Genomic DNA, 25,580 nt, shown 5'->3' on the forward strand with positions numbered 1-25,580 from the left:
AAAATACAATGAAGAAATATTTACAAATTTATCTATGGATTCTGTAAGGATCTAAATATTTATTGAGTTTTATTTCCACTTTGCATTAAGCAGCATAATTATGGAAATTTAATAATATGTACCTACAGAGTTAAAAATGTCAACAATATATTTCCCAGATGTGAAACATTCTTAAGGTAGGTTATTTATAGAAATTTTACTAAGTTTTCTATTGAATGAAATACTTAACCAGTTAACTGCCACCCATCTAAAATAAAAACCATCCCCATTTAAATATTTTGAATTTAATTTAAAAAATCAATTAGCAATGAATGTTATAAAAATAAATATATCACTTACAATTCGGGTTTTCTTGAATAGTTTCAGCTGAAAATTGTCATGAAAAATGATTTTAAAGTTGGTCAGGGCTGCCACTTAGGGAAAACGTTTTTTTTCATGGACACGTGTGGGCTGTGGGGAAGGTCCATTGCTTGCATCTACAGATGCTTATGGCATACAATGGATTAATAATTACTTCTTTTGCTGTGTAGAATGTGTAAAAATCTAGTTTCCCCTTCTTACACTATGTCTTTATCTTAACACTTTGAAAACAGACATATTCCTCTATTTTTCAAATGTCACTTCTTTATTCTTTGGAAATATTTATTATCATTTGATTCTCAATGATTCTTTAAAGCTAGTGTTCATTGTTATTTTGTGATTAATAAACTGTTAAATTGAGTATGACCTTATCCACACTATCATTTGCCAGTACAAAAGTTTTTAAACCAAACTGAAACATAAGGCAGAGAAAGCAAAGACACATGAATATCATCCTTAATAAATCCCTCAAATGATAATTTTGAAGCTTAAAAAGTATCTTTGTCTCTTCAATTCTAGGGAATATGACACTGAAGTTTTAGGCTCTTTTAATACAAAATTGACTGTTCTGTTCTGATTGGCTATTTTAAAATCAAATATATATTTCATAGAAACAAAACAAGAACATTCTTATAAATCCTCTATGCAATATCCAAAAATCTAATAACAACGCAAGTGTACATCAACTGGAGAATAACATTTACTATAGCATCCTATATAATAAAAGTGTAATATGCAAATCGACCGAACAGTGGAACAACCAGTCGGCAGCAGGCGGGGCCAGTGAGGAGGTGCCACCAGGCCAGCCAAGGAGCATGCCAGCGGGCAGAAGGAGAGGAGGGCGATGGGGGAAGGGGTAGGCGGCATCAACCAGCAGTGGCGGTGGTGGAGGGGTGATGGGGGGCAGGGCCCAGTCGCCTCCTGCACAGGGAGGTCAGACTATGGCTTAAGCCCGCTTTCTGCAGGGAGCGAGCCTAAGCCATCAGTAGGATATCCCCTGAGGGCTCCCAGACTGTGAGAGTGTGCAGGCCAGGCTGAGGGACACCCCCTCCTCCCCAGTGCACGAATGTTCATGCACCGGGCCTCTAGTATTACTATAATGGAATACCACAAACAATTAAATGTATCACAGCTACAAAAATTGATGAATCTCATATACATACTAAGTGAAAGAAGCCAGTACCAAACATGACTATTTTATGATTTTATTTGAAAAAATTTAAAATGGCAAATTAATCTATTTAATCATCAGAATAGTGGTTACTGTAGGAGGAGCATAGTGACCTAAAGGGGGTACTAAAAAGCCTCTGGGTTGATGGTAAATTTATTTTATTACCTAGGTTTTGCTTATACAGGTGTACTTATTTTGTGAAAATATCATAAACTTTCCAATATGTATTTTTTCTTTTTTGCATATATATAATATTTTATTTAAAATATTTATTAAAAAGGAACATATAATTTTTGTATTGTGTATAGCTTAGTCTAATATTCATGCAATAGAAGTGTTATATAATCACAGTGTGTTTATCTTAATATATATTGAGTGAAATTGATATATTTTATCTATTTTTACTTTTGTCAGTGGATTACACTTAATGTTTTATGAATGCCCTTTCCCTTTTAAAAAATGAGATGTTTATAATTTTTGGTCTATTTTTGTTAAGAAATAACAAGCTTATTCTGAGAGTGGAATATTCTTTTTCAGTATCAACTTTATTTTCAGAAAATTCTATATGCCCATCCAGAATTTTTAAAATATTTCTTTCTTTGTTACTATTTTTTAAGTTGTAAATCATCATATTTTTAATTAAGATAAAGTGATAAAAATTAAAGTAAAATTCTGTTAATACCGCATTTGATTAAAAAATCAGTAACATTTATTATTTCTCATAGATAATTTAGAATACTGATTTCTATTCTGCATTTTAACTGTTATGAAACCCATAAAAATTGACAAAATTCTGTTAGGAAGAATACCCCAATATATAACCAGAGAATTGAATCCATTATATACATACTACAGTAGCAATATAAAAAATATGGGGTGATCTGTAACTGTGGGTAACCACTTGGATATTTACCGGTTAGCAGTTATTGCACACTTCTGCAATAGCATTAAGAAACTATCACACTAACATGAAGTTATTTAAACTGCAACACTAAAATGAGAGTGTGGTGATTTTACCTTGAGTATGGAAGAATTTGTCACAATTTTTTAAAATTTAAGATGTATTTGTTGAATGGAAAGTACATCACTTTTTAAAATATTTTAAGAAAAATCATCTTACACTTCTCCATGGGCAAACCTTAGAGCACTAGATTTTGAAAATCAATATGTCCATGCAAGGCTGTTGCATGAGTCTATATTTTCCTAGCTACACTCATTGCATTATAGTCAGGAGGAAAAATATATATATGACAAAGTATGCCATCTCTCTAAACCATGCGTTTCTGAGATTCTGAAGAATTTAAGACATTTTTCACCCGGCCTCCTCCCTAGCCTTTCTTTTAACACTGTTTTAGAGTACTTTGCATGGGGTTTTAGGACACATTTTTGCATGTATAATCACAGCTCTGAAATAAGAACCTTTGTTGTTGCTTAATCATATTATTATGGAAGCTTCTAGTAGAAGATAGCACTCCATCGTCTGTGTTGTTTCTGAGAAGCTTTATTGATTCTGTATCAGAGATTGATCATTTAGAATAGCCTTTCCCCAAAACATAAGGTGTCCTTTCTTTAGGCAGAAGTCTTTCTAAATGTTTAGCACATGCCTTTAGTTTACTAAGGGTACAGAATTAATACTAAGTGTGCAAAATAAACACAAGTGTCTTTATCAAATTGGGATAGTTTCTTACATGTTGCTAAGGAGGTGTTAGTATAAGCCATCCAAACATTAAAAAAAAAATGACATCAAAATTAAAGAGTTACTTTGAACCCCATTGATTGGTGGCTCTGTTGGTTGGAGCATCGGCCAGTACAACAAAAGGTTGTGAGTTCTATTCCCATGTCAGGGCACATACCTAGGTTGTGGGTTTATCCCCATTGGAGGCAACGCATCTCTCTCCCTCTGTCTCTTTTTTTTCTCCATCTCTCTCTCTCCTTCTTTCTGTCTCTCTCTAAAAAAAAAATCAATAAACATATTCTTGGGTGAATATATAAAAGTTACTTTTAGCACAATTTGATTTATTGTTTAATCTAGGTACATGATTCATATTCTGTCTCCTCTCCATCTCTCTCTCGCTCCAGCTCTACCTTTATTTCTATCTCTATCTTTCTCCCTCCTCCCATCCCACCAGGAGACTTTAAAAAAATATACTGTAATGCTGAGATTTCTCAAAAGCCCTGAAGTAAAGAAACCTGACTATGTCTTTAAAGCAACTGTCATTTTCAAAATAATGTAATTTCCTTAACCCACAAGCAAATAGAAGGTAAAAACTGGTTGTGTGATAATATTGCCTTCTTTATAATATTTATCATAGGTTATGCAATGTAAATTGGAGCAAACGACTTTTAAAATGACATTTATGTGGGTAAAATCTTTTCAAATAATATATAGAATTTTTGTGTATGACTGGCATCTAGGAATGGAATTATTCAGGTATAGAGTAAGAAACAGCATATATTACTTTGAATCTCCTACCTGTGAATACAATTAAAATGTAAGCAATGTTATATTTGACTAGAGGTCTGATGCACGAAATTTGTGCAAGGGTAGGTCTTCCTTCCCCTGGCTGCTTGACACTGGCTTCCCTCTGACACCTGGGCTTGCTTCGTCCGGAAGGTCGTCCGGTCTAATTAGCATATTATGCTTTTATTATTATAGATAGTAACATTTTAGGAACTGGTCTTCTTTTAGTTTTGGAAGTTTCTGCACTCTGTTTTGACAGATTTCACTCACTCAATGGATACCTTCAGTGAATTATGACATTGTTTTTTATTTCATTAATTTCACTAGCACAGGTTCAAGAGGACAGTAGTTTTAGATATAATATAAACTATCAAAAAGCCTCATCATTTGTGTGTCCTTATAATGTCACTGTAAATAGGCTAAACATTTTTCTTCCTACAGAATTAGAGTTACAACATCAACTGTTGTCAGAGAGTGTGTTTAATTAAGAACAAGGAAAGTAACTAAGTAAGAATTTAATATTTCAGAATGTTATGGCAATGTTAAAAGGCTGTATTTTATTATGTAACATTTCTAAAACATTTTCCAATGATGTTGATTAATTGTGCTCCCGGGGTATTTTGGTGCAAGTAAATTAGAACTGATTGATGTTCCCACTAAACAAAATAACTATAACTAAAATATAGTTATTTTTTATTTGTTAGTGAATATTCTGAAGAAGATTAATTTATGACTAGAAATGTAGGCATTCGGTAATTATCTGGTTGTTAAGTAACGTGTTTGTACCTATAAAATCTGCAGTTTTTGGTGGTGACTTATTTGTCTTATGAATCAGGAGGTAGAATGAAGAGTGACTCACTACTGACTAGAGAGGGGTAGTAGTTCATTATGGTAATTACCTGTCTCTGTAAGAGCTTTCACATATTCTGTTGTTTCTAATGATTTCTAAATAAGGCTTATGCATTTGCTATGTATCACATTTCCAAGGATACCCAGTATAAGTCCTGCAATTGGTCTGCTGAATGAAGTAGCAAATGGATAATTATCAACCTACAAGAAATTATCTATGATAAAGTTATTTACATGATGAATTTCTATGGTGGTGTATTGTCTGTTGACCACCCTCCTCCTCACAAAACAAAACAAAACAAAACAAAACAAATGCCTACTATTGAAATAATAAAATGAGATACTGTCTTTAAAGCATCTTGCTCCTATTACAACTTGGCTGATAATTCAACACAATCCGAGATTATTATAGCTCATAGTCAGGAATCATCCTATGCCTTACATCACAGCAACCATTTCCTATAGCTCACGAGAAGTGTCAAATCTAATGAGAAACTCAGAGAGTACTAGCCCTGTTTAGGGAGCCTGTCAGGAGTTGTGAAGAGTCTGAGATGTTATCCTTCTTGCTAGCCTACAACTTAGCCTGCCAGTTTCATGGCTTCTGGCAGAAGATATGAGACTCCTGGGAAAGAGACAAAGAGTTTTATTCTTTGGACTCGCAGCATCTTTTATATTAGTTCCTAAGCACCAGTTCCCACAAGGAGGTACAAAAAGGGCCAGGTGATATCTATACACACTGGCTTACACTCCAGAAAAGAAACCCTGACCTTAAGGACATATTCTTTTATGATGGTCATTAAAATGTTTGCCCTTGGCCTTTAGGAGACATTATTGTGCTGGAGAGGTAAGCATGGCTGCCCTTTGCTCCAGAATGATACACTCTTTCTATCTTCCCATATTGTTCGTTATACACATTTACACATATTTTAAAAGTGGACAACAGACAATAGTGCAATGAAGACCTGGGGAGCGGGGTGGCGGGAATCAATGGGGGAGAAAATGAGGACACCTGTAATGCTTTGGACAATAAAGATATATTAAAAAAAGAAAGAAAAGATAGTCCAGAAGAAAAGGGCAATAATGCTTTGCTTACAAGACCGACCGAAACATGAAACCACAGAGTATTGTCTCTCAACAGAACCCATGGAGGCACAGTATCTCTTTTACTATGCCCATCGGTTCACACCAACTACAGCTATTTGAGCTAATCATTTCAGCAACAGGGAATTAAAAATGGAAACTTATCTAAGGGATAAAAAGAGGATGATTGAATTATGTGCATCTGTTATCATAGTGATCATATATTTGATTTATAAAGTTTTAAAGTCAAATATTGCTTTTGAGAGGTGATTACTTGAGAGAATTTGGTCAACTCGGAAATAATCTGATAGATATACTAATTGAGTTTCCTGTGCACATTTAGATTCTCATATAGAAAAAGTTAAGCAGAAGGGAATAAAAACTGTCTACAAAGTTTGCAGAAAATATGTAGGGCCAATGTTCAGCAGTTTAATATGTCTAAATTTCTTCCCTTTATTGAATTTATGTAAATTATCCTGTTTAACATTTACTTGAGATAGATTTTTGTCACTTAATTAAAGAAAAGTATTTGTGGCAGAGAACTGGAAAGCAATATTTAGCTTTAGTAGGTAATTAGCCACTGAAATAAAGGTCTGATCATTTTTCTGATTTCACACTAAAATGAACAAAACGACATACCAGGCAAGAGATGTTTTTCATTTCAAGGTGGTAAAGCTCTTTAATGATTTTGTGATTTACAAAATACTGGTAAGGTTTGTATGGTTATTCAAAATGCAGAGTATTCAAGGCAGTTAATTCTTGAGAATCAGCTTTGGCAATGTATAGCAATGTTTCCATTTCACCAGCTAGTGACAGCAATGAACCGAAGAAATCCACCCCCAGGCACTAATAAAACCCCAAATTCTACCTTCTACATCGGCATTGTGCTGAACCTATTTGTTTTGTTTAGTCTTAATTTTGAAAATGGCATCAATGTGATCAATATATCTTTCTTATTTAAAACTCATTAAAAACACTTATAAAAGCCTTACTCTGTATAAACCTTTAATCTTTAAAGGAACTAACTACAGGAGTATTAGGTTTAAAGAACAGCTTTTTTCAAAATGATGTGGTACTTATTAATATTATTATTATTGAATTAATAGAATTGTCTATTCATATTTCTTGTCTCAAAAGCATTTGATTTGAATGAAGATTGATAAACATTTTTTTTTGCATTCATCTTCCTTACCTCCTTTCTTTATATGTTCATTTTTCCCTTTTTTGTCCCTTTTATGTAACACTAAGATTTTAGTTTTAAGAAAAGCAGTTCATCCTTCATAAACAATGCACTTTATACTTAGAAAATAAAATCAATAATTTATAACAAGAGCAACAAGTAATTTTTCTAATTGTTTATAATATTTTATCTTTATATTTTATAATCAATATGGCTCCATTTTTTGTACCATAAAGCTGACAAAATAGCAGTGATGTGAGAAGAGGCTGTGTGGTATAATATGATTTACAGACCAAATTAGTATGTAAAAGTCATGCCAACATTTATCTATAGATAAAGTGTCCTCAAGAATTTTGAGGGCATTGTAGTTACAAGTGCACAACTTAATATTGGGATGGCTTCTTATTAAGATCTGATATTAGAGTCTAAAAATCTGGGTTAAAATCTTGCCTTTGCCCCTTCCTGTGACAAATTACTAAAGTCCGCTGTCTGTAAAATTATATTAAAAATACCCAGTATCTAAGTTTTATTTGTTAAAGGTAATGTATAAAAATATTTGATATAGTGGTTGTTTAATGAATATCTGTAAATAAAAATTACTTTTTACTTGACTCTGGGATTTACAGAATCATAGTATCTCAAATTTAAAATGAATTTCTGTATTCTAGTCTAATTTTGCTGAGAATCTTAAGAGTTCTTTAACTCCCTTGTCCCCTCCTCCTCCCAAAAAGAAAGAAAATATATATTAAAGATCTATTATGAGATACTTCCAAATGAATTACAGTATTTAATTTTCATAACTTTTACCTAAGTGGAGAATCTGGACGTCACAAAAGTAAATGAGATACTCGTGATCACATAACCAGGACAAGGATTCACACCTACATCTGTCTGAATCCAAAGCTCTATGACTTTTCTCCACTTTATTTCATTGCTCAAAGTTTAGAGATTTGCCCAGCATAAACAGCATTTAGCAGTATCTGTGGGCCTAGGTGTCTACTTCCCACCCACTCCAACATTTCCATCTTTAATCAGTGTTCATTAATAAATATAAAGTGCTTGATAAAGGCATAAATATTTGATTGGCTAATTTCATTAGTTTGTTATTGTTCTTTTTTATTAATGAAGGATTAGAGGAGACTTAGATTTGAATATACTTGCTATACCTTCTTTCATTGTAATACTAAAGGCCTAGCACACAGAATTCATGTGTGGGTACGGTCCCTAGGACTGCCCTGCAATCAGGGCCATCTTCCCTAGTTGCCCACAGCCAGTCCCACCCCCCACTGCCACCCATCCCTGGTTCCCCGTTCTCCATTGGGTGATCTGTTCCTGATGGCCGGGGGAAGGAACCGAGAGGTCAACTGTTCCTGCCTGGTCGCCAGCCCCGCCCCCACTGTGGGTGGCCATCATGCGATTGGAGCCTGCCAGCCAGGGAAAGGGACTGAGAGGTGGTCAGTGCGCCTCATAGTGACTGGTCCAGTGGTTGTTCTGGTTGTTCCGCCATTAGGGTCAATTTGCATATTACCCTTTTATTATATAGGACTAGTGGCCTGGTGCATGGATTTGTGCACATTGAAAAGAAATCAGGAGCCCACGCCTGTGTGCCCGGGGAGCTTCCATGTCCCTGTGAGCCACTGGGAAGTTGCGTGGGGTGTCTGTCCTCCTCCCCACAGCTTCCTGAAAAAGTATTTCCAAATGTCCCTTCTGCGGCCAGTGTCATGCCTTGCTGGCCGTGAGGTCCCCGGTGGACGCCTTGGGCTGTGCTGGATGCTTTCCACTGCTCAGAGTCAGATAAGAGATGCTCCGAGGTGAACAATACAAAGTTAGGGATCTTGGGGGGAAGAGGTGCTCTGTTACCCACACCCCCACCCTTCAGATCCATCTTTGACTTTTACTCCGATTGTCAGTCGCCACCCAGGATATTGCTGCCTTCCTCTGTAGCTCCAGGGCAATCAGTAAGGGATGAGATTTGATCTCGATGCCTGAGACAGAGTTCCAGGAGCCCAGCGGCGATATCAGGCTCATCCTGGTTACTCCAAGTATCCACGCTTCAACTGTTCTCTGGAGATTCTAACTGCAGGCTTATGGGATATGAGGAATGTAGCAGTTTGCTAAGTGGCAGGCGGCCAGGGAAGAGCCTGATCCAGGGCCAGGCGCTGCACCACTCCCACTCACCCCAGTCCCGCTGCGTCTGCCACCTCGGCTGTGCTTGCTAGCCATGAGCCCAGCTTCTGGTTGAGCAGCACTCCTGCTGTGGGAGCACACTGACCGCCAGGGGGCAGCTCCTGCATTGAGTGTCTGCCCCCTGGTGGCCAGTGCACATCATAGCAACTGGCCGACCGGTCGCTCTGGTCATTCAGTTGTATCAGTTGCTTAGGCTTTTATATATATAGAGAGAGAGATGTCAAATTATAAAAACGAGACTGTCAAGATTGAGACAATTAGCACTATTTCTTATTCTGTTACTCTTTTAGCATTTTATTCTGTTTCTCACTTCTGTAACACCTAATGCACACACTGTGTGTGTTTGTAAGTGTGTATATGTGTGTATATATATATATGTGTGTATGTATATACATATCTTCCCTCACATTCTATGTCATAATGAAATGACTGTGAAAATATAGTCTTGTTACTGAGTTTGTGCATGTCAATAACAAGAAAAACAAATAGTTTGATTAAAAAATGGGCAAAGGACCCAGGTGGACATTTTCCAAAGAACACATCCAAATGGCCGAGTGGTAAATGAAAGGGTTATCAGCATCACTGATGTCAAGAAAATGCAAATAAAATTACAATCAAAAAGTCAAAATATAACAAATGTTGGTGAGGATGTTGAATGATGGGAACTATTTCTACTGTTGTTGGGGATATAATTTGGTACAGCCATTATGGAAAACAGTTGTGGGATTCTTAAAAATATTAAGAGTAGAACTAAATACCAGATGATCCAGCAATTTCACTTCAAGATATCCAAGGGAAATGAAATCAGGATTTCAACGAGACACCTGCACTCTCATGTTCTTTGCAGCATTGATACATATAGTCAGGATATGGAAATAATCAATGTGTCTGTCAATGGATGAATGGATAAAGAAAATGTGATACACATGGATGCATACACACACTCACACACACACACATACACACATACATACATAGTATTCAGCCTTAAAAAAAGAAGAAAACCCTATCATTTGTGACAACATGGATGGATAACCCTGGAGAACTTTAGGCTAAGTGAAATAAGCCAGACACAGTAAGACATATAATGCATGATCTCACTTATATGTGGAATCTAAAATAGTCCAACTCATAAAAGCAAATACTAGAATGGTGTTTATTAGGGGATGGAGAGTGGGAGAAATTAGTCAGAGAGGCAAAGAGTACAAAATGTGTTATTTAGGATGAATAAGTTCTTGAGATTTAATGTCAAGCTAGCAATTATAGTTAACTAGGGGCCCAGTGCACGAAACGTGCAACTTGAAAGGAACTGTGGGCTGCGAGGCTGCAGTGAGCACAGAGGCAGTTCTTGGCCCATCCTCCATGCCCCTGCCTGGCCCCTCCCACCGCAGCCCCTGGTCCCCTGTCTGCTGGCAGCCTTGCTTCCACTGCTGCTGCTCCCACTGCTGACAGCGCTGGCCCCGCTCTCACCCACTGATGGTGTGAAGCTATCGGGGCTGGTGCCAGCAGCGGGTGTGAGCGGGGCTGGAGCTGTCAGTGAGCGCAAGTGGAGGCTGCTGCCCTAATCACCCCTCAGGATCAGGGGGAGGTGGAGAAGCCCTGAGGGGTGATTGGGGCTGGTGCTGGGCTCTGGCAGCCTGTGCTGGGCACCGGCAGCCTGTGTGAGCAGTGGCTCTGAGGTTGGTAACAGGTGCAAGCGGGGGTGGCACTAGCAGCAGATGAGAGCGCCCAGCGGGACTGCGTGCGAGGCAGCAAATAATTTTCAGTAACCACCAGAGGCTCACCCCCATGACAGCAACTGGTGTCCCGCCTTGGTCTGGCGCCCCAGCTCACCTGCTCCACCATCCCGCGATGGCCAATGCCTGCCATGTTCCGCGCTCTGCCGCCTGCTGCCAACGCCTGCCATGTTCCATGTGCACCCCATGGTGGTCAGTGCATGTCATAGTGTTTGGTTTGAGCCTCTGGTGGTTACTGAAAATCCTTTGCTCCCATGTGCTGCGGTCCTGTCGGGTGCTTGCACCTGCTGCCGGCACTGGCCCTGCTCGCACCTGCTGCTGCTGCTGGAGCTGCCACTCGCACCCGCTTAGGCAGCTGGCGCCAGCGCCGAGTGATCAGCACTGTTAGTGGGTATGAGTGATGGCTGCCAGCCCCAATTGCCCCTCAGGACTTCTCCACCTACCCCTGCTCCTAAGGGGCGAAAGGGGCAGCAGTTGCAGCCCACACCTGCTGAAGGCACTAGCCCTGCTTGCACCCGATGCTGGCACCGGCCCCAATTGCTCTGCGCCATCAGTAGGTACGAGCAGGGCCGACACCATCAGCACATGGGAGTCGTGGAGGAGGGAGCGGGGATGCTGGCAGACAGTGGACTGGGGGCTGTGGCAGGATGGGCCGAGACCCACCCCTGTGCCTACCGCAGCCTGGTGGCCCACAGTTCCTTTCAAGTTGCACGAATTCGTGCACTGGGCCCCTAGTATATAGATAATACTCTAATATATACTTAGAATTGCTGAAGAATTAGATCTTAAGTGATCTCACCACACACAAAAAAGTAACTCTATGAGGTAATGGATATTAATTAACTTGATAGAGGTAATCATTTTGCAAATTATACATATATCAAAATATCACATTGATTACTATATATATAATATTTTTATTTTACAATAAATCTGGAAATATTTTTGAAAAAAGTATATCTGTGTTTTTTAGTTCAAATCTGACCTAATTTTTTATTTTATTTATTTATTTTTTTTAATTTTTTTAATTGATTTTTTTACAGAGAGGAAGGGAGAGGGATAGAGAGCCAGAAACATTGATGAGAGAGAAACATCAATCAGCTGCCTTCTGCACACCCCCTACTGGGGATGTGCCTGCAACAAAGGTACATGCCCTTGACCGGAATCGAACCTGGGACCCTTGAGTCCGCAGGCCGACGCTCTATCCACTGAGCCAAACCGGTTAGGGCTGACCTAATTTTTTAGATGCTATAAAATATTATGAGAAGCTTGATATAGACTACACATTTATCAAAGATTTATTATATTGTAAAAATTATTGGTGTAATCAATATTTCTATTGGTTAAATTAGTTCTGTTGAAAAAATTACGTAAAATTATATTCTTCACAAACTACAAAATGAGAGAAATACATTTGAATTTTAGGGGCTATCTTGAAACTATTTCAAAGAAGTTGATAGGATATAAGACTTCAAAGATTCAGTTTTGTGGTGGAGAATAATAAGTGATTTGGATGTTTAAGAAATGATAAGTCATGCAATGAGTCTGGGACATGGAATCAAGGCTGAAAAACTGCAATTTTCCAAGTGTATTTATATCTATTAGAAAGTTTCATCGTACTTTCATAACTTTTCCCTCCACTTGGTCTCTTTTTAAGATGCTACCAAATTTAGAATGATTTGGTTCACTGGATACCAAATAATATAAATGTAAAATGAAAATATAAAATGAAAACATTTTCAAGTATTTTATCTTTGGTTATGCTTTAAAAGTCCACTGTTTCCTCAGAAATAGATATTGTGTTCATTTTGATTTGACTTTGTATGTGAAAGGGAGGTAGGTCTGAAATTAAAAGAGCAGCAATTTATATTATAGAGGCAGTTGCTGTACTCTCTACAGAACCTCATGCAAATATATACTTTACAACTTTTAAAAATTATGGCTATGTGTTTACACAGCATGTTTGGAAATTTTTATTTAATCATTTTTTATTTTTAAATTAAATTTATTGAAGTGACATCTATACTAATAAAAGGGTAATATGCTAATTAGACCGGGAGACCTTCCCGACATCCTTCTAGACAAAGCTATGGTGGCGGGGCCGAGGCAGCGGTGGTTAGGGGCGATCAGGCCAGGAGGGGAGGGCAGTTGGGGATTATCAGGCCGGCCAGGGGGGCATTTGGGGGTGAGCAGGCTGGCAAAGGGGGGGGGCAGTTGGGGATAAGCAGGCTGGAGGGGGGCAGTAGGGGGTGAGCAGGCTGACAGGCAGAGTGGTTAGAGGCGATCAGGCAGGCAGGCAGGTGAGCAGTAAGGAGCCATCAGTCCTGGATTGCAAGAGGGATGTCTGACTGCCAGTTTAGGCCCCCCAAAGGGATTGGGCCTAAACCGGCAGTCAGTCATCCCCCGAGGGGTCCCAGATTGGAGAGGGTGCAGGCCAGGCTGAGGGACACCCCCACCCCCATGCATGAATTTTGTGCACCAGTCCACTAGTTGGTTAATAAGATCATATAGGTTTCAATGTACATATCTATGATACATGATTATATATTGCATTGTGTGCCCAATACCCACAGTCAACTCAACTTCAGTCACCATATATTTGGCCTCCTTTACTCTTTTTTTTTTTTAAATTGCAACTTCAGGAAAAGTTCCTGCTTTATTATTTCAAATAATTTTCCCATGTAAAATAAATGTCCAATAGTTCCTGGTATGTGGGAAGATAACGTTAAAGTCACAATGAAGCCTTATTGACGGAAGCTTGGCTATATAAACAGCACAAGTTGAGAAAAGGTTTAATGTCCAAACCTATTAGATTGGATGAAGTGAAAACAGTAACGGCCACCTTGCGACATTACAGGAGGTCTCATTCCCATTGGAGGTCTAGGAGGCCCACCTTGATAAGGGGGCACCATTGGCAGTCCCTGCCCATATGGCGGCATAGCACCAGGAAGGTAACCTGGCATGCCTTGATGATGACCACCATACTGACCATGAGGTGGCATTGGGGGTCTCATTCCTTGTTGTTGTGGGATGCCTGGCTGTGGTGGCATCATAGCTCCAATTGGTCCAACTGGTGGATTACCAATGGGAGTCTGTCCTGGAAGAGGAAGATTACGTTGATATTTAGGTAACTGTGCCCTTCTTTCTTCCAACGATATATCCTCATCTGGATAGATCAACTTACTGGTTGCACTGGTTGTCGTAAGAGTAGCAGGCTTACTTGCTATTGATGCCGCTGGTTTAGCTGCAGTGCTATTTGTTGTACTAGTGGTTGAAGCTGTAGACTGTGTATAAGCAGGAAATGTAGGCTTCGGGGGTTCTGTAGTTGTTGCAGGGGTACTACTTAAGGGCTTGAAATCTGTACCAACAGGTCCTTGGACAGTTGCCTGAGCCTGTCCGGCACTGGGGAAAAGAGGCTTAGTAACTGGAGGCTGTGGAGCAGGAACTGTTGCTGTTGGTGCAGGTGGTCTATTAAGAATACCTGGTGCTGAAACAGCCTGTGCTTGAGTCATTGGAGGAATTCCAGGACGTGGAACAGGAGGGGGCATACCTAGTGGCATACCAGGCATTAGAGGTGGTATTCCTGGTCCAGGTGGCATCATTCTACCCATTGGCATCATTCCAGGTGGCATGCCTGGCATAGCTGGTGGCATTCCTGGCATCAGAGGAGGAACACCTGGCATTAATGGAGGTATGCCTGGAGCCATTCCTGGTGCTCCCAGAACTGGTGGTAGTCCTGGCTGTGCCATTGGGTGTAGATAGCCTTGTTGGGGTTGAACAGGCTGTGGTTGAAATGAAGTTGAAGCTGCAGAGTCGTCATCATCATACTCATCAGAATCATCTTGTTGCTTCCTTTTTTGACTCTCCTGTGTTTTCTGTTCAAGAAGTCGTCTTCTTTCATCCATGTCTTTTTCTGGAATACCTTCCATACCACATATGTCCAACCCTATGTCTGTTCTCCCAGGTATTGCATTTGGTACAGCATCTATTGTCTTTTTATGCACCTGGCTGCAATGTGTAGCCAAGCCAGGTCCTCTGTACAGCTTCTTATGACATATATGGCATTTAAAATGTTTTGCTTTTTGGTGCTGTATAAGGATCTTCTCATCATCAAAATCTCTATTACAATACCAGCACCACGGCTTCAGCTGCTTCTTCCTCTTGCGACCCATCACTGCACTCCACGGACGAAAATGGAGGCGAAACCGCTCAGTCTTCAGACCCAACCGCCACCACCTCGTCCCACAGGAAACTCCAAGTTCTGTGTCTTATTGTCTTGTTACATCTGTATTTATACCAGTTGATTTTAATCCTATCAATTTCTATTCCAAAGGTTAGGGTGTTTCTTATCTCCATTCCAGGGAGTAAAGATTATGTAGCTTAAGCGTGATTGTTCATAGTTAAAGTGATTAACTACCCGCCTGGCACTTAGTTAAGGGGTTTTATTCCCTCCCTAACTTCAGGGGAAAATCCCTACCAGGGGAAACGACCTTTCTCGGAGAGGTGACCTTGGTTAAAACACATAGTGCCAAGAAGGGGAGCAAACATATTAAGAACAGTATGCCATATACACCAGGTCCCTTGAAACATATGCTGTGCAGATGTTTTTTCCCTGCAGCGACTGTGTCAAGCAGCAAGGATGGACCGGCTTCCGAAAAATTCCCCCTTTTTTATTTTTTAAATGATAGCACATGTAAATCAGAGGCCACCTCTCGGATTGGGTTGTTTAAGACTCGGAAGAAGACTGACAAGCATGATAGCGAGCATGGCTATAAACATAGTGGATGGAGTGCACAAGGAGCCTTGTTCCTGTAGAAGGTTGCTGGCCTCTTCAGTCAAGGGATTTCAGCTGTCCCCAAGTCGGTGGTTTGGTTGTCCTTGATGATCTGGCTAGGCGTTGTCATTGGCGACGGGCTTCCCAAAGCATCAGCGAGTTGAAGGGCTGCATCAAAGGGTCCATCAGAGCCGCGCTTGATGGTGGTGGCGGTGTCCGGGGAGGAGTCAGCTGTGCCCTCTGGGTCAGCTAGGGGAATCCTGTTTGCGACGCCATATGTTGGGGTCCAGCCCCAGCAGGTCCAGGGGTTCCCCAAGGTGTGGACGGAGTTGGCAAAGAAGGAATGACATGGAGGCAGTGTTCAGGTGATCATCATAGCCAGGTTCCTCCTGGCCTCCTTTACTCTTAACTACCCCTCACCCACTTACCTCTGGTAACCACCATACTGTTGTCTATATCTATGATTTTCAGTTTTATGTCCCACATGTGTGTGAAATCGTGTGGTTATTAGCTTTCACTGACTGACTTATTTCACTTAGCATAATATTCTCAAATTTCATCCATATTGTCACAAATGGCAGTATTTCATCTTTTCTTATGGCTGAGTAGTATTCCATTGTGTATATATACCACATCTTCTTTATTGAATCCTCTATTGCAGGACACTTTGATTGTCTCCATGTCTTGAACATCATGAATAATGCTGTAAAGAACATAGGGATGCACAAATATTTTCGAATAAATGTTTTCTAATTTTTCAGATGATACTTGGAAAAGGGGCCATATGGCAGCTTCTTAAATAAGTTCATACAGGTTTCACTTGTACATTTCTATGATACATGATCTGTATGTTGCATTGTGTTTCCACCACCCAAACTCAAATCACTTTTCTTCATCATATACTTGGCCTCTTTTCCGTTTTACTACCCCTCCCTAAACACAAAATACAATATACAGATGATACATTATAGAATTGTACAATTGAAACCTATATAATTTTATTAACCAATGTTACCCTAATAAATTCAATAAAAAAATTTAAAGTCTTGAATCCTGAAATGTTTTTTCATACTTTAGAAACTGAAATAAAATCTACTGGGAGAAATTATTTGTATTGAAATATGGTTTACAAAAGAAATTCACTTTTTAAATTATCAATGCATTTTGCTCTTTCATTTTCTTCCAATTATGACTTTTATTTTGTGATCTTCACAAATGAATAATTATGAAATAATTTTATCACCAATATGTTTTGTTTGCATAATAATTTAAGTAATTAATAACCAAGTGAGGCCTCATTGCCTTATAATTGATTAAACATTTGTATAGTTTTAAAATAGAGATACTTTACACTAAGGCATTATCTGAGATTTTTTTATAAATATAAGTCATGCCATTAATTATGCTGCCTTTTTATCTATATCTATATATTTATTATGTCTATGTCTATGTCTATGTCTATGTCTATCTATATCTATATATCTATATCATCTATATATCTATAGATAGATAAAAGCCTAATATGCTAAGTGTCTGACCGTTTGACCATTCAACCAGTCCCTATGACATGCACTGACCACAAGGGGGTAGACGCTCTAACCTGTAGGTTAGCTTCCTGCTGGAGTCCCTCCTGCAATTCCTCCCTGGACGGCCAACCTCCCGCAGTCCCTCCCCGGCCCGGCCCTGATCGGCCTGATCAGGATTGGGCAAGATGGGCTGGACATGCCCTGGAGCCCTCCTGTGGTCCCTCCCTGGCCTCTAAAATATTTCTTCTAATTAATTTCCTTTCAATGTGCACGAATCCATGCACCAGGCCTCTAGTTAATAATAATAGGATTAAGGGCTATCTTTAAACTTATATTATTTTCAGAGATTTGTAACAAATAAAATCCAGAGTATTAGCAACAAGTTTTCCCATTCCTAAACTACTGTCTAGTTTGATAATGTAAAATTAGTAGATTGTGATTTCTAATCTTTTCTAGATAATTACTTCCTCTTTTCCCAGGAAAATTCAGAAGTGATTTTTTAGGTCTGTTGTTTGTCATTTGCAAGGTTAGCTCATTGTAGATCATAATATTGTCTCAATTTTATAATATTGTTATGTCTTAAGTTATGTGATTTTTTTAAAAAATAGACTTTTTAAAAGAGTAATTTTAGGCTTACAGCACAATTAAGTAAAAATAATAAAGATTTATCATATAACACATACTCTCCCATTATCAACATCCCTCACCAAAATGGTATATATGTATATATATTTTATTATTGATTTCAGAGAGGAATGGAGAGGGAGAGAGAGAAACATCCATGATGAGAGAAAAATTGATAGGTGCCTCCTGCACACCCCCTACTGGGGATAGAGCCTGCAACCTGAAACCTGGGTACATGCCCTGACCAGGAATAGAACTGTGATCTCCTGGTTCATTGGTTGACATTTAACCACTGAACCATGCCAGCCGAGCTATATTTCTTAAAATTGGTGAACTTACATTGACATAATAATCACTGAGAGTCCACACTTTACATTACCATCACTGGTAATGTACATTAGGTTTAGAATGATTTTTTCCGATACTGCTTATCCATTTTTATGCCAAAAGTCATGACTATACATAAACTTTTAAAGATCTATTGTTTTGAATGACTCATTTTTAAGAATCCTCAGTCTTCACTGAAACCCAACATATGTGTTTTGCTTTGATTTTTATTATAACTATTATAGTGAATGTGAACAGTGATATTTCATGTTGTTTGAATTTGCAATTCCCTAATGACTAATGGTTTTGAGCATTTTATTCTGATTGTTGATATCCTGTGTATTTCATGTGGAGAAATGTCAACTCAAGCCATTTGCCCATTTTTGAATTGTTTGTCTCTTTGTTTTTGAGTTGCAAGGGTTCTCTATATAGTTGGAGTAAGAGAACCTTATCAGATATATGATTTGGAAATATTTTCATTCTGTGGGTTGTCTTTCATTTTCTTGAGAGTGTTTTTTGTTATGCAAAATATTTTTAATTTTGATATGATCCAACTCATTTATTTTTCTTTTGTTGCTCATGTTTTAGGTATCATATCTAAGAAACTATTATCAAGTCATTATAAAGATTTTTCCCTGTTTTCTTCAAAAAGTTTATAGTTTCAGCTATTATGTGTACATTTCTTATTCATTATAAGTTAATTTTTATATGTTGTGAAGTAGGAGTCCAACTTAATTCTCTTGCATGTGGATATTCAGTTGTCCCAGGACCATTTTTTTTAAAGAAACTATTCTTGGCCTTATCAAATAGTCATAATACCGTTATTGACAATCAGTTGATCATAGACACTTGGACTTATTTTAGACTCTCAATTGTATTTATTGATCCCTATGTTTATCTAATGCCAATATCTCATTGTCTTGATTACCAGTGATTTGTAATAAGTTTTGAAATTAGAAAGTGTAGTAACCTTCTACTTTGTTTTCAAGATTATTTTTCATTGTGGTCACTTGCATGCCATATGGATTTTGGTATCAGCTTTTACATTTTTGTAAAAGAGCCTTTGGGATTTTAATAAGGATTGATTGAGCCACTAGATTGCCTTTGGTAGTGTTTCCATCTTAACAATAATACTGCTTCTACCAATCCATGAACATGGGATGTATTTTCATTTATTAAGTCCCCTTTCATTGATTTTTACAATATATTATATTTTTCACAGCATAGGTCTTGCACGTCTTTGGTTAAATTTATTTTTTACATTCTTTGATAAATGTGATTATTTTCTTAATTTACTTTTGGGAGTGTTAATTGCAGATACATAGAAATAAAACAGGGGAGAGATCAACCAAAGGACTTGTATGCATGCATATAAGCATAAGCGATGGACACAGACAACAGGGGGTGAGGGTGAGGGCAAGACTGGGGGGATGAGGGGACAATGTGGGGATAAAGACACATTTGTAATACCTTAATCAATAAAAAGTTAAAAAAAAGAAATAAAACATTTTTGTATTTTGACCTTGTCCCTGTAACTTTGCTGACTTTGTTATAAGCTCTAATCTTTGTTTCTTTATATTTTTTGTATGTAGTATCATGTCATTTGTGAATAGAGATAGCTTTACTTTTTTTCCAATTTGATGCATTTTATTTCTCTTTCTTGCCTAATTACCCTAGCTAGAACTTCTAGTACAATATTAACTCACAGTGGCAAAACGGGCCTCCTTGACCTATACTTCATCTAAAGCAGCGGTTCTCAACTTGTGGGTCTGGGGGTTGCGACGACCCTTTCACAGGGGTCGCCTAAGACCATCGGAAAACACAGATATAATTACATATTGTTTTTGTGATTAATCACTATGCTTTAATTATGTTCAATTTGTAACAATGAAAATACATCCTGCATATCAGATATTTACATTACGATTCATAACAGTAGCAAAATTACAGTTATGAAGTAGCAACGAAAATAATTTTATGATTGGGGGTCACCACAACATGAGGAACTGTATTAAAGGGTCATGGCATTAGGAAGGTTGAGAACCACTGATCTAAAGGGAAAAGTTTTCAGTCATCAAATATGGTGGTATCTCTTAGGTTTTCATAAAAGTCCTTTATCATGTTGAGGAACTCTTTTTCTAGTCTTAGATTTCTAAGGGTTTTTATGATGAAAAGTTGCCAGATTTTTATCAAATGTTTTAGCTGCATCAATTGAAGAAAAATCCTGTTATTTTTCCCTTCATTTTATTAATGTGGTGTACTACATTGATTGATTTTGTATGTTGTATCACCTTGTGTTGCCTGAATATTTCCTACATGATCATAGTATACAATCCTATTAATATGCTGCTAGATTTGGTTTACAAATAATTTGTGAGGATTCATAAGTTCTTTTTATTAATAATATTAAAATATATTTTTAAAAATTTTAATGACAACTTAAATCTTCTTTGTCATCAATTACTTTTGGTATTGTTTCCCAGGAATTTCAAAAGAACCCTATGAATAATCTTTCTTATCCATGAGGTAAAGTTCAAATTCCTTTTGATTATTTTTTTTTTCATGAGAGAAATCATTCTTTTCCCAGTACCACCTGATACTTCTGTGTCATCTTTTAAATTGAGATGCCTTAAGTACAATATAATAATTACCCTAGTTGTTTGGACAGGAGGAATGTCAGTCTTCTAATATAATCCATTTGGCATTTTATTTATATCAGTAGATGAGCTTTGATTGTTGCTTTATTACTAAATCAGTATGTTTTCTCTACAACTTATTGAACTCATCAGAATGTAGAACCTATAAAATTTATCCTTTGCAGTATACAGTCAAATTGCAGCTTCTAATGTATTGATGATAAAATATGTATAAATGGGATTCAAATACCTAATGAATTTCTCTTCAAAGATGTCATATTTGCCTCTCTATCCATAGACTAACCATATTAAACCTCTGAATAATTGCTTTTGTTTAAATTGATTCTTCATTTTCATTAATTAATGGGGACTAGTTGGAAAATTGTTTATTATCTAAACTTGAAATTAGAGTTTAATTTTCATATTAAACTACGCATTCATTAAACATGCTTTCCAATGTTATTATATTGCTGGGATAAATAGGCAAGTAATGAAGCATGTGAGATATAATTTTGAGTCCTTGCATATCTCAACGTCATTTTATTCTACTATCATCTTCGATTTATAGTTTAGTGTAGTATAAATTGTGTGGGTTGAAAGTTACTTTCTCTCCGAACTTTGAAGGCATTCTTCTATTGTCCCAAAGAATTAAACATTACTTATGATGAATATTAACCATACCATCACTTCTTTATAAATTACCTAGATGTTTCCAATGGAAAAAGTTTAACATCAATCAACTCAATAATTTTTGCTGCTCTGAAGATCTATAAAAATGTGACTAGTTATTTGGGTTTTTAAATTATTATTTAGATATACAGTCATTGAATGCTATAATTCTTCAACTCTGTGAACTTACATTCTTTATTTTCTCTGATATGTTTATCCTTTATTTTCTCTATTCTAGTAAGCTAGAATTGGTCACTGTGGAGAGGGTTTTATTAAGGAGCACCAAGATCCATGCTAGCTGCTCCAATTTGCCCCAGACCATTTTTTGTAGAACAAGTCCTTTGTTTAGAAACAGAGGGTCAGAACTGACCACCACTAATTCTGTTAAGGAGAGTGGAGGGATGCAGTTGATGGAAATAGCTTCAGTTAATCATCCTGTTTTCAGACTTTTTACTGCCTACTATTGATTCATCAAGTCTTCCCCCAACCCTCTGAAGACTATTTTAGGAAATATTCCTGCTTCCTTAACCTCATTCATCTCTCTATATATTATTTTTTATTACAACTCCCCACACCATGCTTCATGAGTCAATACATTTCATACTGCCTTACAGAAATTTGTTGAAAGGTCTAGTTTGCTGATGATCTACCACTTGTTGTCTTCATTTTTATGGCATATAGCCTTTAAAAATACCTTTACTACCAAAGTTTAGGTCTCTCAGATGAAAGAAAAATAATTACATTTTTTCAGTCCATCATTTTCAGTCAAAAGTTGTCTTAATAAAGTTCTATGACACATGGCATTTTGATATATTAATAGATTTTATTACAGTTTGGAAAGATGAAATGCCATGAAAGCAATTTATTCTTATTGCAATGTATACTTATTCCAAAAAGTAATTTCAGTATATTTTCTATTTGACTATATTATATGATCATATGACTATTTCTTTCTGTTACTTAGCCTGCATACTCATTATCTATTCCTCTATTACCTATCCCATTACCTAAATTTCTTCATATTTTATACAGATTATTTTATCTATATATTTTATTTTATTTTTCTGAATATATCTTTAAGATTTCACCTTCTCAAATAGCTTAATCAAGTATTCTCCTAAACACTCTCCTTCCAAAAAGAAATTATAGTGACAGCTGTGTTATTTAAGTTGTCTGTTTTGATCCTATTTCATTTTAAATTCCAAAGCCTTCTTTGTACTACTATTCATATTATACTATATAAGACTTGGTAATAATGACTTTAGCTCATTGTATGCAACAGTGAACACCCTCTCTTTTCCAACACATAAATTGTATTTCTGCAAGGGAAAGATAATACTACTGGTCTGGGAACTATAATATGAGAACCATTGCCTAGATAAAGTACCTCAAATGTCCTCAATGTGAGAGAGAAGGATTTAGAGAAAGTCCAAATATGCCAATAGTTCTGAGAGTATTGCCTTATGTAACTTTGACATGTTAATATATTCAATAGGTATTCAACAGTAGAAAACGTGTGAAGAGGACACAGCAGAAAATTGAGTATATTTTTATGATTAGTGGTTTCATACTCTGGTAAAATGAGTCAAAGTGTACATAAATTAGCATTAAATTCAGCTAATTTTTGAAAATACTATGGGACTATAAAAAACACACACACAGAAATTAAAGTGGGTATCATCTTCTGTCAGCATTTGTGGTTTCTCCATGTAAACCCAATATTTATTTATTCTTTTATTTATTTATCGCCTGGCCAGTTGGAGCTGTCTCGCTAAGTCTGTGGGGAGGTACCATGGGAGGTTGGCTTTGGGAGTGCACTGACCACCAGGAGGCAGCTCCTGTGTTGAGTGTCTGCCCCCTGGTGGTCAGTGCATGTCATAGCGACTCCTCATTCAGCCATGATGGTTGCTTAGGCTTTTATATATATATACTAGAGGCTCAGTGCATGAAATTCATGCATGGGTAGGATCCTTAGCAGCTTCCAGATGCCAGCTGGGGCCTCACTTTCCCGGCTGCCGGCTGCCCGCTGGGTCCTCCCTTCCCCAGATGCCTGTTGCTGGCCAGGGCCTTTCTTCGTTCCATGCTGCCCTCTGGTGGCCAGCGCATGTCATAGCAAGTGAACTCCTGGTCAGTCAAACTCCTGAGGGGACACTTTGCATATTAGGCACTTATATAGCTATACTAATAAAAGGGTAATATGCTAATTAGACTGGAGACCTTCTGGGAGACCTTCTGGACAAAGCCATGGTGGTGGGGCCGAGGCAGAGGCAGTTAAAGTTAAAGGTGATCAGGCCAGGAGGGGAGGTCAGTTGGGGGCCAGCAGGCTGGTGGTGGGGGGTGCTGTTGGGGGCAATCAGGCCAGCAGTGGGGACAGTTGGGGGAGAGCAGGCCGGCAGGGTGGGGGCAGTTGGGGGCAATCAGGCTGGCAGGGGGGATAGTGGGGGGTAACCAGGCTGGCAAGGGGGGCAGTTGGGGGCAAGAAGGCCAGCAGGGAAGGCAGTTGGGGGTGAGAAGGCCGGCAGGCAGAGTGGTTAGGGGTGATCAGGCAGGCAGGCAGGTGAGAAGTTAGGAGCCGGTGGTCCTGGATTAGGCCCACAGGATCGGGCCTAAACCGGCAGTCGGACATCCCCCGAGGTCCCAGATTAGAGAGGGTGCAGGCTGGGCTGAGGGACACCATCAACCCTGTGCATGAATTTTGTGCACTGGGCCACTAGTCTATAATAATAAAAGTGTAATATGCTAATTAGACCAGATGTCCTTCTGGACATCCTTCTGGACAACCTTCCAGACGAAGCCAGGGCTTTGAGGGAAGCCCAGGTCCCAGGTGCCTGCCGGCAGCCGGAGGGAAGCCTGGATCCCTGGTGCCAGACCGAAGCTGGTGCTGGTAGCTGGGGGAAGGAAAGCCCTACTCTTCCGTGAATTGTGTGCATCAGGCCTCTTTTATAAATATATAAAAGAGATATTTATTAAGGATAGTCTTTTTAACCAAATAAAACTGTTTTTCCCCTAGCAATCATAAAATGCATAACACTGGCTGAAAAAAAGAAAAATTGCTAATTTCTCACTCTGTAGAGCAATAACATGAATGTTTCCTGTGGAATAGTAAAGCTACATTATTAAACTATTTTCATTATTAAGAAGTGAGCTTGCAAAGTGTCAATTTTACATTTTTTTAACCACTGACTACATCCTATAATTTAACTTTTAAGATAAGTTAGATTGCATGAACAAATGTCTACTTTCTGCGAATAGATTTCAAAATTGCTTCCAGATTTTATAGTCTTCCAATAAGGGAGTGTGTGTGCGTGAGTTTACGTGTGTGTGAATGTGACATAGGCAATATAGAACACTTTTAAAATGTTAGTAACTCTAAAAAAGATGCATTAAAAAGCTGCCTTCTCCCTGGCCCATGTTGCTCAGTAGATAGAGAACTGCAGGTTCCAGGGTTTGATTCCAGCCAAGGGCACATACCTGGGTTGTAGGCTCGATCCCCAGTGTGGGGTGTGCAGGAGGCAGCCAATCAAAGATTCTCTCTCATCATTGATGTTTCTATCTCTCTCTTCCTCTCCCTTCCTCTTTGAAATCAATAAAAATATATTTTTAAAAAAGAAAAAGCTGTGTTTCACATTGTATTTATCAAAATTTTTTTTTCAATTTTATCCAATGACCTATATTTTGGGTTCATTAATTCTACTTTAATAATAAAATGAAACTCATGCTCTTTTTCAGTTTAATTACCCTTGTAAAAAATATTTAAAATATTATCAGCATTTTCCATGTCATCAAACATGCTTCTGAAACATGATTTTTTTTAAAATATACAGTGGGGCCTTGACTTACGAGTTTAATTCGTTCCGAGACTGAGCTTGTTAAGGAGCTCGTTAACTCAAATTACTCTATCAACTCAATGCAAAAAATTGGCTGAGAGACAGCTGGTATCTCAAAAAACTCGTTAGTCGGGACACTCGTAAGTCAAGGCCCCACTGTATTTTTATTGATT

The 25,580-nt window shown here is 38.1% G+C and overlaps 1 protein-coding gene and 1 pseudogene across 1 annotated transcript in view; one reads left to right on the top strand and one right to left on the bottom strand.

The window, feature by feature from the left end:
• GRID2 (glutamate ionotropic receptor delta type subunit 2) overlaps nucleotides 1-25,580 on the top strand; it is a 1,225,688-nt gene that overhangs the window by 405,908 nt on the left and 794,200 nt on the right. The gene's annotated exons all lie outside the window — the stretch shown is intronic.
• On the bottom strand, nucleotides 13,817-15,210 carry LOC102431530 (annotated as a pseudogene).

Source organism: Myotis lucifugus, unplaced genomic scaffold (genome assembly GCF_000147115.1).
Source record: "Myotis lucifugus unplaced genomic scaffold, Myoluc2.0 scaffold_12, whole genome shotgun sequence".
Lineage (NCBI taxonomy): Eukaryota > Metazoa > Chordata > Mammalia > Chiroptera > Vespertilionidae > Myotis > Myotis lucifugus.